The 13,537-nt window shown below is 39.3% G+C and overlaps 2 protein-coding genes across 14 annotated transcripts in view; one reads left to right on the top strand and one right to left on the bottom strand.

Annotated features, from left to right (window-relative positions):
• Positions 1 to 13,537, top strand: part of LOC136341984 (uncharacterized) — a 305,269-nt gene that overhangs the window by 214,136 nt on the left and 77,596 nt on the right. The gene's annotated exons all lie outside the window — the stretch shown is intronic.
• Positions 1 to 13,537, bottom strand: part of LOC136341973 (muscleblind-like protein 1) — a 163,804-nt gene that overhangs the window by 127,213 nt on the left and 23,054 nt on the right. The window contains exon 1 of one of the 10 annotated variants that reach the window (XM_066287396.1): positions 1,758 to 1,892. The exons of the other annotated variants lie outside the window; for them this stretch is intronic. The gene's annotated coding sequence lies outside the window, so the exon portion shown is untranslated. Of the gene's footprint in view, positions 1 to 1,757; positions 1,893 to 13,537 lie in introns of those variants that run through there. 10 annotated transcript variants of the gene reach the window in all.

Raw genomic sequence — 13,537 nt, 5'->3', positions numbered from 1 at the left:
TCGGAACTATACAGAAGATTTTTCTCTCGGCGCTGACAAACGCGGAAAGATTGACGTGTGGAAATCCTGGAACATCAATCAACGTCCCTCTTTCTGGCACACGAAACTTTCAATTTCCCGATTCGGCAAACATTAGGAGGCGATTTCGCGCAGTGTGTTCGGAAAAATGTATCCGAAACTTGTGTTGCTGGTCGCCAGGCCCGGGGCCCGATACGAACTTTCCTTCGGGATAAGTTAAAATAGGAAATAAATGTTTCAGAAAGTTTCTTGCGAGCGGCAATAACGGATGGGCCCGGGACGTCGACGGAACGGATTATTTTAAGCCGTTTTAAAATTCAGCCCGAATGCGGGAAATGTTCCGGAAAATTTGAAAATATCCGCGTTTGATGAAGCTTTTCCTCGAGACCTATTCATATTGTTTCGCTCTCCACCCCAAAAAAGAGAAAAAGACGAAGCAGATGCTGCCGGAACACACAAATTCTGGTTTTATGAACTAATTTAGTGCCCCCGGTGTTTCAGGTGGAGCAGGCTGCTTCGCCTCCAACAAAGGCTTACTGATAATGAGACTTCTGTAAACCGTTTTGCCTAATTTATTGACACCTTAAAGACTGGTTTTTGGAGTTCCGACTTCGCCCTCGTTCATTCGGGACGAAACAGGGACGACTCGTCGATTATCCCTCCCGCAAATGTTGTCAAAGTGGCCTAGTTTACAAGGCAGTAAAAATGCAAGCGAACGTTCTTTAAAACGAACTCGATTTGCGGGGAGTGAAAATGGCGTCTCCTACTCGATTGCCGGAGCCATTAAATCGACAATAACTTAAAGGGGAGTACAGATAACGACTTGAAAGTTAAAAAAGTGCAGAACGTGTTACGGTCCGGAATTAAGGAGCAAGAACAAAGAAAAACAGCGGGCCCGAGACGATATCAGACCGAATCCAGGTACGGGTTTTATTGCGAAGCCGGGGCTTAATGAAATCTGCAAATGCCAGATTAAATCGTATCCTTGGAAGAATAAACAGGCGAATATGTTGCAGCCGGATTTATGGCATCTAGGGGACGTGAGATTTTTCGCTCTTAAATGGATAAAATTGAAACTTTTCCTTCAATGAGAAGGAAAATTTATCTCCTCGCGCTCATCCACTCCGCTCGAGCACCATTTGAGGTTATAACTTTTAATAAAACCTTATTTACAAAAATATATTACTCGAGCCTGACTGCTCTCCTTTGGCGCGGTGATGCTCTTCATGGACCATTAAAAAATTCCCGACGCCCTATGAAATTGCCATTACGGGGCCGAATTACTTGCGAGGTCTTAAAGGGCGGATATTCGATTTTCCGGCATCATCGGGAGAGAGAAGGAACAACGTAATTATTTTTTATTAGACGAATGACAGGGAGATAGAGCGGAGCTCATTATCGATTCCTTTTGGGGCGCGCATCAATTCCAACTTAGCAAATAGCGAAACGGGGCCTTCCATCAATGATTCTTTTCAAAAATGCTGATCGCGGCGCTATGTTATCTGCAGAATCTTCCATCACCGAGGCCCGGCGTAACTTGCGAAGAACGACTTTCAATGGGACGCAGTCTGAATACTGAATAAGACTTTCCGTTGCTGCACCAAAAGATATTCCTGCAAAATCCGGCCGACGTGGACCAGTTTTTTTAGTAGATTATGCGAAACTTTAAGAAATTACTTTCAAGTGCAAGAAATAGATGTTGCTTCGGTTGGACGAGCGAAATTAGTCAAGGTACTTACGACGAGGTAAAGCGTTGCCCTTTCCGAAAGGACAAAAACAAGCCGGTTTACCAGCACAAAAAGACACAAAGCACAGTCGTAAACGTCATAAAGTTAATTAAGCGCAAAGCGACTTTTAAGCTCGGTCCGCTATAAATCAGGTCTCGCGAACTATGGAACGTCGCTGCCTTGTAGCTGATCCTAATCGCCTTACATATTACTAATTAAATTAACGGCAAACCAATTATGAACGCCAACGTTCTAATGCCGCACGTACACATTATACAGGGTCTTCGGTTCATTCGAAGGAATGGAGTGCACGACGTACGTAATGAACAAACTGAGAAGTTTTCAATATCGCATCGATCCGGCCCTCCGGGATTGGGCTTCAAAGGAGATAAAGCGGAGGTTTCCCCGACAAACACTGATGGCAAAACGAATAAGCGGTTATTAAATTTTCAAGCAAACAGTTCATATCGGGCCATGGGGAAAAGCTTTGAATATTATTTACACACGCAAAGACGTATGCTATTTGAACTTGTGGAGATTTTCCACCCCCCTGGGCTTGGAGCTGGCAGTCACGTATTGCCCTTAAATGTAGATGAAAAAAATCATCGAAGGAATTAAGCGAAAGATAATAGATTTGCAATAACAGATAGTAACGCATATAATGGTGTTACGGGTGGCGTGCGGCCACCGCAAGTAAAAGACAGAGGCAAAAAGGGGGTTTATCGTGGGCGCTCGACCGAGTGATTTATTGCTTACTTTTATGCACGCCGAATATTCCAATATGTTGGTTTATGTCAATGTTTGCAGGTTTATATAAAAATTGTGGATTTTTCTAGTCATAGAAACCTTATTTAGACAGTGTCACCCACAAAGTCCACATCACATGGAAAATTCTTTTAGTTGTGAATTTGGGCAAATTTTGACTTTGCTTTCGGGTCGTGCTTCAGAGTTAACGAAAGATGACGTATAAGTCGAAAAACAAGTGATTGTCTACAACTGCCAAATTGCAATTTTTTTCAACATTCGAAATCCCATTATTTCCAAAAATTTTGAAAAATCGCAAAAGAAGAAGGTTCTCAATTTCTTATTTTCCACCTGTACACCAATTTTTACCCTTCTCGGACGAGTTTAATTTTCTTTTGTATTCCTTCATTTCCGAAGTATTCAAATCGGTCAGCAACAAAGATATTTGAGTATATCTAATACTGCGTAAAAAATTTTGTAAAAACACCGGAATAAGGTAATCTGAACATTTTCTTTATAAACTGGATTAACTTTGCATCGAGCCATGTGCAACGTTGTTAATGAATTTTACATTTCCTTCAAAAAGATGAATTTATTACAAGTTCAACTAACGAACGTTCATTCAGACAATTACTTTGATATAATGTAATTATTCTTAGAAGCTTGCTGACCGATTTGAATCCTTCGGAAATGCAGAAATACAAAAAAATATAAAAAACGAAAGTCGTCCGAGAAAGTTGAAATGATAAATTTTTCGTTTGTAATTTTTGAAAATTTTGATAAATAATGGATTATTTTTAAGTGTTCTGAAAAAATTGCATTTTACAGTCACAGTCACATGTTTTTCGATTAGCACATCATTTCGCAACATTTCCGAACCGCAACCCGAAGGCAAAGTCAACATTTATCCAATTTCATATCTAAAAGAATTTCCCGCATGATGCGATCTTTATAGGTCACACTGTATAAGCAGACCATTGTTAAAGGTGAGTGTTAGTCTCAGAATGAGACAGGTATAAAAACGATTATTTATTAGTGAACTATTAGCTGGTGAATTCAAGTTGTGTTTACTTGAATTAATGAAGTGTTTACGTTGAAAGTAAACACAGTGGAAACGTTCGAATTCGCTAAGTCGCCACAATTGGTGTCAGTGGCGGGAGAATGGATATCTACGGAGACATTTGAGGGCTTGCTCGAAAATAAGTGCTTATTTACCGGAGATTGCGTATTCGATGTCAGCGACTAGAGACCAGCGCACAGCAATGGAGGATCAACTTGTCGCACTGCTTGCTCTTATGCAAGAGCAGAAAAAACGTCATTAGGAACAGAAGCTGTGCAGGAAGGGACGAGATAGACGTTACCGTGAGCAGGAAGAAAAGCCGAAGCTGCTAATTTATTCGTTTTGTTACATGTCGGATTTCTCAGACACTTATGTCACATTCTACATGCAAATGAATGTAAAGAGACATGATTTTGGACCTAATAGATTTTCGCAGGAAACACCCTCTTGGAGGTGCAACGCTCACACAGACGGTCAAATCTCAAAACGGAATTATTTTCAAAAAGCGTAATCAACTCAAGCAATCCAAAAACGCGAACACGTGAATCCGAAACGGCTCTTTCAGACGTAATTTTCGCGGCCCGAAAAGGCTTTTTTTGTCAATAGAGATTTTGAAGTACACGAGCACCTATAAACATTAATTCCCGCTAACGATGCACGAACAGAAAGGGAACAGTTTTTGTCCCTTTGTAATCTGGAAACGTGCTTATGAAAACAACGAAAATGGAAATTGGATTTTGTATTTTGTTTTCCCTCATCCGAACTGCGCTGATGCGCAATATAAATTAGTCTTAAAACTGAATAATACAAGAAGGTAGAGTCGCAAGTTAAATCTCGTCTGGATGCAGGGGAAACTTTAAAGATCAACGTCTAAGCCGACGGGAAAACTGGCACGGCATGGCAGGAACACGGCAAACTGGCAAACAATCCGGATGAATTTCCGTTCCCATGCTGATTGCCGTACGCCAAGCGTACGTGTGGTTCTACAATTCCGTCGTTTTGGCCCAAGTTTTCCAGTTTCCGGGGCCAACTTTCCAGTTTCAACGATGAGAGTTTGTTACTTACCTGGAATGTCACGGATTATTAAATAACCGACGTCTATAGGGAGCAACGTTGTGACGTTCGCCTTGCGAGTTTGGACACATTTTCCAGACAATGTTCCAGCAATTCATACGGATAATGTGCTATTGATTGAACGTTGCGCTCAAGTTGCTATTGTGAACTGGTCTTTCTACTGATAAAGTGTTTTCACATACATCGCACCTTACTGAATGTGCATTGCGTCATTTTATTAATTTGTATTTCACTTTCACCGCGTTTCAGAATGCACTTATACTGATGACTTGTGTAAAATAAATTTCTGTTAGCACATCAATGGAGGATCTGTCTATCTCTCTAGCCAGTTAATTGAATATGTATAGTCCTCCGGTCAAAGACGTACCTCGACTTCAGGCGAGCCAAAACAAGCGATTTATTATCCGATCCTTCGCGGATGCACCGAGTTTTCCCTCTCAACCAGAGAATCGCCAAATTAACCGAGACAGTTTCCCCGGAAAGCGACTGACGTGCCCGGAAAATATCTCCATAAAACTAGCAACCAGGTTTCACTCACAGCCACTCTGCCGGATTAGTTTTCTTCGTGTTCTATTCTATGGCCGTCTTTAAATTTGCATTATTTTGCTCGGGCAGGACCGGAGTGGCTAAGAAGTAGGAAAGAAAACTAATTCGCGACTGATTGATTCGTCTTGTCGTAGTCGAAGTGTGTTAATACCGCAAATCTTCGCGCGGTTCCCGCGACTTAACGCGACTTGACGTCCTGGAAGCTCCAGATTCTGTCTGTAAGCCGTCTTTTCCAGAACAAAGCTCCCGTGTCGGGATGCTGTTCCCTAAGGCGCGTGTTTAATAATTTATTTGGGGCACATTTTCGCCGGTGCATTCGCCCTCTGCTGCGGAACAAGCAATGCGATTAGACGTTGAAATGGTTGTTGCCGAGTTGCCTGGAAAAATTCAATCGTTACACGTTCCTAAACGGGGCTGTTTCTATGTTAAGCAGCCGACTTGCTAAATCGATGTATGAATATAAAACCGGTGCAGTTTTCGCATGTGGACTTCCCCTTCGCAATCCGTTCCAGGTGGGGGGAGGGGGACGCAAATAATAATTAGCCGAAACTAAGACGGTGCCCGGGGGCGGCAGCGCCATACAAAAGGTCGCCGGTGCCGTCACTGGCGACACAAAAGAGGGATGGAAAGCGACGCCTTGGGGTTTTCGCGAAAATAATATAAGGAACGAACACCGAATAAAACTGGAGATTAAAGCCGTATTCCTTCCAGTTGTTTAAAGACAAATAATGCCGCGTTCCCCGGGTTATTTTCCTTGCGTGTTTGGCATACAGGGGTTTAACCATAGTTAGGCACATAAAAAACACAATTTGAGCAACAAAACTTGCCCAACAGCGATACAATGTTTTAAATTATGGTGGCTGCCAATCTTACCTCGCAAGAAACGTTACCTACTTAAGTCCGCACCCAAAATTCACTGTGGTCGATAGATTTAGTGAACGCGAATTTGGAACTAATATGTTTTAGGCAAAACCGACGATAAAATCTGAAGTCTATAGACCTGGGCTAGGTCAAGAAAAGTAGGCAGCCTCCCATTACGTAAGCCCACGCCTTATCGGTTATTGTAAACCGTTAACCTTAAAGATAAGTTATAAATAGCTTCATTAGACGAGCGCATAGTTACGAGGTAACAATGGCAAATTGTATATTTAAAATCCATTAGAAAGTCCATTACAGGCAAAGAGCGCCAACATCTGGTACACCGCTGAGCAATCGTTAACCCGAAATCGACTTAAGCCTATAGAGGAGCTTAACATCAAAATTGCAAAGTGAAATTCATAATCACTTCAAGTAAATGTCAAATGTGAATCGACTTTCGGTGCAATAGAACGAGACGAACCTTAAAAGTAAACACCAGCAAAAGTGAACGACCCAACGACGAACATCTGCGATGATGGTGATGATGGTGAATCGGTCAAGGTTCAGTTTAGTCCGCCTCTCACGTGAAAAAAGGTGATTAATGGCATGTATGGATTGAGCAATCTTAGAGTGGTGGATTGATAAATCCTAAAACCCCCTGATTTGATTCCATAAAAGGAACATATACCTCACCAGCAGCTCTGCCGAGATAACAACGGTTTAGCCAGACGAAAGTAACTTGAATGAACCTAAACTGAATTTTGCGGTTGTTTTGAGGCGAGTTGTTCCAAATTTTCTTAACGAAACATCAGCAATGCGCATCAAGAGATTTTACGCTCGCGAAGAAACAAAAATGTTCTTAATAATTTTCCGAAATTCTCTTTATGGAACGACGATATTCGTCCTGTATAATTCACCTTTGATATTCGTTTTACTTCGCTTCCGTTAATTCCCTAATTAAATTGTCAACTTTCAAGAATTATTGAAGAGATTTTTAGCTACGAAAAGCGAGGCAAAACAGGGTATAATTATTAATTACTCAAAATTCTAATCACAAAGGTGTTTTATCAGTAGATTACCTCACTTTTTTAACACTCAAACGTCTTAAATGTTTAAATTTCAGTAAAATGAAATTGAAATTCGCATTCAAATCGAAAACCACACAGCAGTTGAATCTTGAAACGCGTAGGACTACACCAAGTTGTATTTCTTCGGCAGACAGTTTTATCGAGAACTGTCTCCGTTTGATGAAATTTCGTTAATGAAAGCGAGAATCGCAAATATTGACATTTTGCACATGGAACATTGCCACTATCTGGAAGAAAATGCTTCGGACGAATTTGAAATTAGAGGAACTTCATCAACACACATTTGCGAATTGCTGAGCAGCTCAACTTATATTAGCTTCGATAGTCCGATGACTTAAAATGGAGTTAAGGTAACACTTCCCCCCGATGCGTAATTTACCTCGTTCTATTCCTCATGCCCATTTATCGCCGTAAAAGCATTTATAGAAGCAAAGATCGCGTTCAGATCAAATTCATCAGATCGTCGGATTTTGTTCCATCGTTGTTGCGCCCAATGGGGGCTTCCTGCACAATTAATTGGTCTTTGAAATCTGATTTCTCATTAATATCATGAGACCACTACCGGACTTTCTATATACTTATTACTTTCTAACATCTGCCTAACGGTGGTGCGCGAAGATATTGATCTTGGCAAATATCTCACTTTTTCAAACTCGGCCAATAATAAGATCGTGCGACTATTTATAACGTTGAATTTGATTTTTTATTTAAATTTAAATTCCTCCAACTCTCCAATGATACAATAATTGATCAAGGCCATTTTCACTTTTTTTTTTGTTCGAATACAATTTAAAGGTTTCCGGACGCTCGGTGTAATACATGTAAACCATATACAATCGATGAGGCCTTGGGTGCAGTTCTAAAGGTGAACAAACCCAGGTGTAATTTATGTTTATGTAAATTTTATCTCCAGTCTGGTCTTCGTTTGGCTTGTTGGCGAAACGCGGCTCATGTTTGTTTAATAACCAGTCGGGCGCGTGAAATTCGTTACGCAATCGTTTAATCATTATCGACAAAATCCAATTAAATGGTTGTCTTTGATGGCTACTGTAGTTGCTAAGGTGACGCTAAGAACGGTGCTCTTTTAGGAAACCATTTTCCATATCGAAACCGTTAGAGTGCATCGAAATGCCGCCTCAGTCTTGCCATTGCCATTAAGCAGAAAAAGAAAACCCATGCTGAAATTTCGCCATTATTCCCTTACGACCTCACCGAGAGCCTTGCAATCGTTACCACGGCATAATAATCCTTTTCTCTGAAGAAATTTTATTGTTTCTGGCCGTTTTGTTCGATCGCCGTGGGGAGGAAGCGCTTTGTTCGCTACCCCTTTACTCGCCCCTAATCCCCCTATGGATTGGCAAATCAACTAAGACGGACAGTGTCCTTCGGAGCCAAACTGGTTCTTCGAGATTGATGAATAAAATTAGACCAATTTACGATTAGTCCGTCCAAACTTGGAGGTCTGGACGATAAACTAAAGGAATAAAAGGAACATTGAGGCGTAGGAATCAGCTGATAAAACGAGGGGGCGAGACTGAACCGGGCGATAAATACAGCCCTGAATATAGGTTAAACTCAATTTGTGCTGAGCGAGAGGTCTCGAAAGCGAAACAATGGAGGACTTCCTCGATTTAATTAAGTGCCACAGACCTGGGACGATTTTGAGTGAATTATTTTGCCTATTAAATAGGCGAATTTAAAGCCAACTAGTTTTGTCCGTTCTCTATGACTAAAGCCGATTTCACTCCTGCAAGCCTATTAAACCACGCCATTTTAACTTTTATCCAAAAAAACTTGGCGATGTGGAAGCCTTCTTATATCATGCAATAAATTCGTTTATTTTTATGATGATGGTTTTATTACTGCAGCTAAAAATAGGCGTTCACAGACACGATCACAAATATAAAATAACTTATTGGCAATTTAAAGGAAAACTTGTCGATAGCTTATCGTCGACTTTAATACAGCAAACACGGTCTAATCGCCCTCCGTAAACATCGCGACTCTTATCGTTTTCTAGCAAATTGTGTCACACATTTTTCGAAACTTTCTTCGATTAAATTCCTCTCAGGTTGGTCATTTAACACTTTTAGTCAAAAGTTGCTGGTGGTTAGACGGTGCAAGAAAAGCGATCGGTTCCGAGAACAATACACTGAGCGAACGTCTGGGGCCGATCCGCGATCGAATCGTAATTTAAACGATGAAGCAATTTAAAGTCGAACCTGTTTTTTGCCTTTTCTCCTTGCTTGGCAACAGATACGCTCGACTAAAGCGAGAATCGCCCTGAGACTTTCAGACATCATCTGTGTGTGTGTATATGTGTCTAATTTGCTTGTCTCTATGCCAGGCCAAAATCATCATCTGTATAGTCCAGGGAGAAACAACAACTTGTTTGTAGGTCGACAGTTTTGAAAGTCGCATGTACCGCGGCAATCCGACATTTTTATTAGGTATTAATGACCATCGCTGATGACCCATATTCTCTGGAATTTAATCAGCTCAACGCAATTTTTTTTACTTGGGCGCAATCAATACTTTAGCACCCTCAAAGAGACTGGGCGAACTCTCACTTTACAAATAAGTCGGGAAGTCGGAGAAAATCGACCGTATGTATCCATTAATGCTGAATGATGCATAACTACAGAACAACCTCTCAACAGGAAAACTACCTACCGGGAAAAGTGCTAATTTTAAAATAACAAGATCTTCACCACAACATAAATCTTTCAATGAAGACAATTACGTAATAAAGTCACTTCTTTCCCCTGTATAATCAGTGTAATACAACTTTGTTCATTAGGATCGTTGATAAAGTCTGGTTAAATTTGATGTTGTAGGTGTAAGTTTTACTTAAAGAATTTAAAAAATACCAAAAATTTTCTATGGAATACCGGTAAGCCTATCGCAAAATCAGTCTATTTTAGGATGGTTAATGTGAGTTTGGAACTGCGACCCCTTGAAACGATTCGTTTGGAAAGCTTCGAAGACCCTTACGAAATCTTAAACCTTATTTGCAGTCGGTTGATTTCACAAAAAATTACACAAATACATAAAAACCATACAGCTGTAAATACAATGGTAATCCCTTTCCTAATTCATATGAAAATGGCAGCATCAAATACAGTCGATTCCTGGAAATTTACCGCAGACACATCTTAAGATTTACATTTTTCTTTCCTTAAATTTTTCGACAATAAGCAGTAGAGAATTGCAATTCTGAACACAGTCATTCAGAGCAATCGAACGTCCGCCTATATTGAGTGTAATAACGTAACGTAAATTTATCGTCGACTACGTTCGAAATTTCGATTTCGCCGAACCGAAGTTATTGTTGAATATATTTAGAGCGGATTTTTTGGTTTATATTTTGATTAGCGTAACCATGTCGTTAGGTCAAAGCGATTGAAGAAAAACACAACCGCAGATGAACAATCGCAAAATTTCTTGGTCTCTCCAAATCTGCATGTGCAGAATCGCAAGTGTAGAATAAGGACCGTCAAAGATATGACCGCCATATATCATTTCCATCTAAGATACGTCTCTCTATTGCGTCACGTATTCTTTGCTTCGTCGCAGTTTGGTATTAACTTTCTTAGCAAAGATCTCTTTCAAAGCGACATTTGTTCCTTTGAATTTGAATTACAACCAAGTCTGATTACCGACCCTCACTAACACAACCGAAAATGGTCTTAAAACAATGTGAATAATAAATAAAAAATCGGCTTTCTTGTGAAATTATTGTTGTCTGTGTTTATATTCCAAATAACGATAATTTCCAATATCCTTGGCGGTCCGTCAAACGCTTAATATCAAAGAAAACGTGATCCACTAAATGCCTCATTACGTCTTTTTAAGGCCATTACATTGTCCCAAGTTTTCTCAGATCATCATTAATCTAAATAAAACCGACAATCAATCAATAACTTGAAATTCCTAGTGCTGCAAAATTTGCTCTGGAATGTTGAAGCATCTTATTAACAAACTTAAGACTCTGCATAAAAGAAGCATTTCTTATCATTTATACGTGTTATTACGTCGAATTGGGCAACCTGAACTAACCAAATCCTCGAAATTACATTTATTATATGGTTAAATTCGCATTTCACATTCTCAGACATTAAATCGTTATGTCAATTATATAAATGATGTGCCAAATACAGTACGTTGTTTGAGGCTTTTTTTAGTAGCACTTTCATAGATTATAAAACTAGATATATTAAGCCAAAAAAGCGCAGATGCTTAGCTTAAATACAGGCTGTCGAAAATTTGGCATTTTGCCCATTCCTAGAAAATCATCAACCTATAGATATGTGCAATCGCTTGGTTCCTTTAGTGGTGATAATCGAAATAGATGCCTTCAGTGAAAAATTTTAAAAATGTATCTAAAGAACTGGCAGGAAGTTCTTGACCGAGTTAAAGACACGAGTATTTCATACACTTCATTATCCTCTCCTGCAGAAACCACCGTATACCCTGAATAGCTATATTTAGGACTCTATTTTCTGAGGCTCCGAATTGATTAAACTACGTAAACTAGTACAATAAAATATACATACACCACTCGAAATATGGGATATTATGCGAAAGTAGGACGAGGTTTTGAAATAACCCTATGAAGACAACAAACACAATTGTATAACCATGTGCTAAATTAATAATCTATCGACTTTAATCAATCGATCGATCGACCTTAATTAGTCAAATCTCTAAAAAATGTACCAAAACCTTCGTTTAAGTGTAAAAAAGTAGACATACTATATACAAAGAAAGAGGGTTCACCCACCTTTGTTTTTACATTCTACTTGAAACATGTTATTAGTTTACCATCAATTGGGGAAGTGAAGAACTTTACTTGTTTAATTAATGAATTGTTCAGAAATTAAGACAGTAGAGGTGTTAAAATGAGCAAAAAAACCAAAGAAATTTCATATGAAGCGCGTGAGATAATCGCCAAAATAAAACGAGAAGAGAAATCACTTCAGGAAATTAACAAAATGCTGTCCAATCAAAATCTAGTGTGCAAGCAGTAATAACAAACTATCTTAAAAGTATTCTCTATAAAATAAACCCTGGAGCGGACTACCTCCTAAATTAAGTGCTAGGACAAACGCCGAAAATGTTAAAAACGTCCAAAAAACCTATAAAAGCAATTGACATTGTCCAAAAAATTTCAAATGCCACGAAATAAATGTGCATCCCGAAATAATCAGAGTTTTTTTTACGAAATTCTGGATATAACAGCAGAATTCCATGAAAGAAACCTCTACTTAGTGATATTAACAGAAAGAAAGTGGCGCAGTTTGCAACAGATTTTTTTTTAAAAAAGGTGAACATTTTTGGGACACTGTAGTTGTTAGTGACGAAAATAAATTTAATTTATTTGGATGCGATGGAAAACAAAAAGTCTGGCGAAAAAATAATGCGAATTAAAACTGGAAAATATTATTCCGGCAGTGAAGCACAGTGGCGGATCAGTGATGGTATGAGGTTGCGTATCCGGATCTGGATAAGGGAGTTTGGTCTTTATTGAAAACACCATGGACCGTTTTAGTTATCTTAATATAATGAAAGGTAATTTGAACCCCTCAGTTCGCAAAATGGGTTTCGACCACTAATGGATTTTTCAACAAGATCGTGGCCGTAAACATACTAGTGGAATTGTCAGGATATAGCTATTTTACAACGTTCGTCGCCAACTTAACTTTCCACCTCAATCACCTGCCACAAACTTGATTGAGAATTTATGGGATTATTTTCATAGCCGAATCAGGAATCACTAAATTTCAAATAAAAACAACCTGAAGAGATTTCTGCTGGAAGAGTGGAATAAAATGCCCACAAGATAGTTAAAAAAAAGTAAGATCCGTGCTCAATAGGCTAAAGGCCGTGTTAGAAAGCGAAGGCGGACCAATAAAATATTAGCTGTATTTTTTACTCTTCCAAAAATGAAAGTTAAATAATGTATGTATACTTTTTTGTCCATAAATTGACCATTTTATTATATTTATCAGAGAATTGACCGCTAAGGTCGGCAGATTAATATAATTCGTTGTTACACAATTGCGATTGTTGTCTTTTTAGGGTTATTTCAAAACCAGCTCGCAGTTTTTCACAATATCTCATATTTCGACTGGGGTATGTATACTTTATTATACAACTGTGCATGCGCTTATATACCGAAAGACAATATGAACAATAAGCTCCGAACCTCAGCGTCAAGGTAAGCCGGACTTAAACACTAAAATGTTACTGCCACTAGCCGTTAGAGCTGGAACCATTACGTGACTTAACGTAACGTTAACGTATTCTTTCCACGAAGCACAAATTGCCACGAAAATATGCGCAGCCCTGCTTTGCCAATTTTGTAATTTTTATTTTTTAAAAAGACCCAATATTCCCACGCGGGGAAACCAGAAAATGGA

The sequence above is a fragment of the Euwallacea fornicatus genome, chromosome 11, assembly GCF_040115645.1.
Source record: "Euwallacea fornicatus isolate EFF26 chromosome 11, ASM4011564v1, whole genome shotgun sequence".
In the NCBI taxonomy this organism is placed as follows: Eukaryota; Metazoa; Arthropoda; class Insecta; order Coleoptera; family Curculionidae; genus Euwallacea; species Euwallacea fornicatus.
The sequence above is the reverse complement of the archived record's forward strand: the minus strand, read 5'-3'. Positions and strand labels throughout refer to the sequence as shown.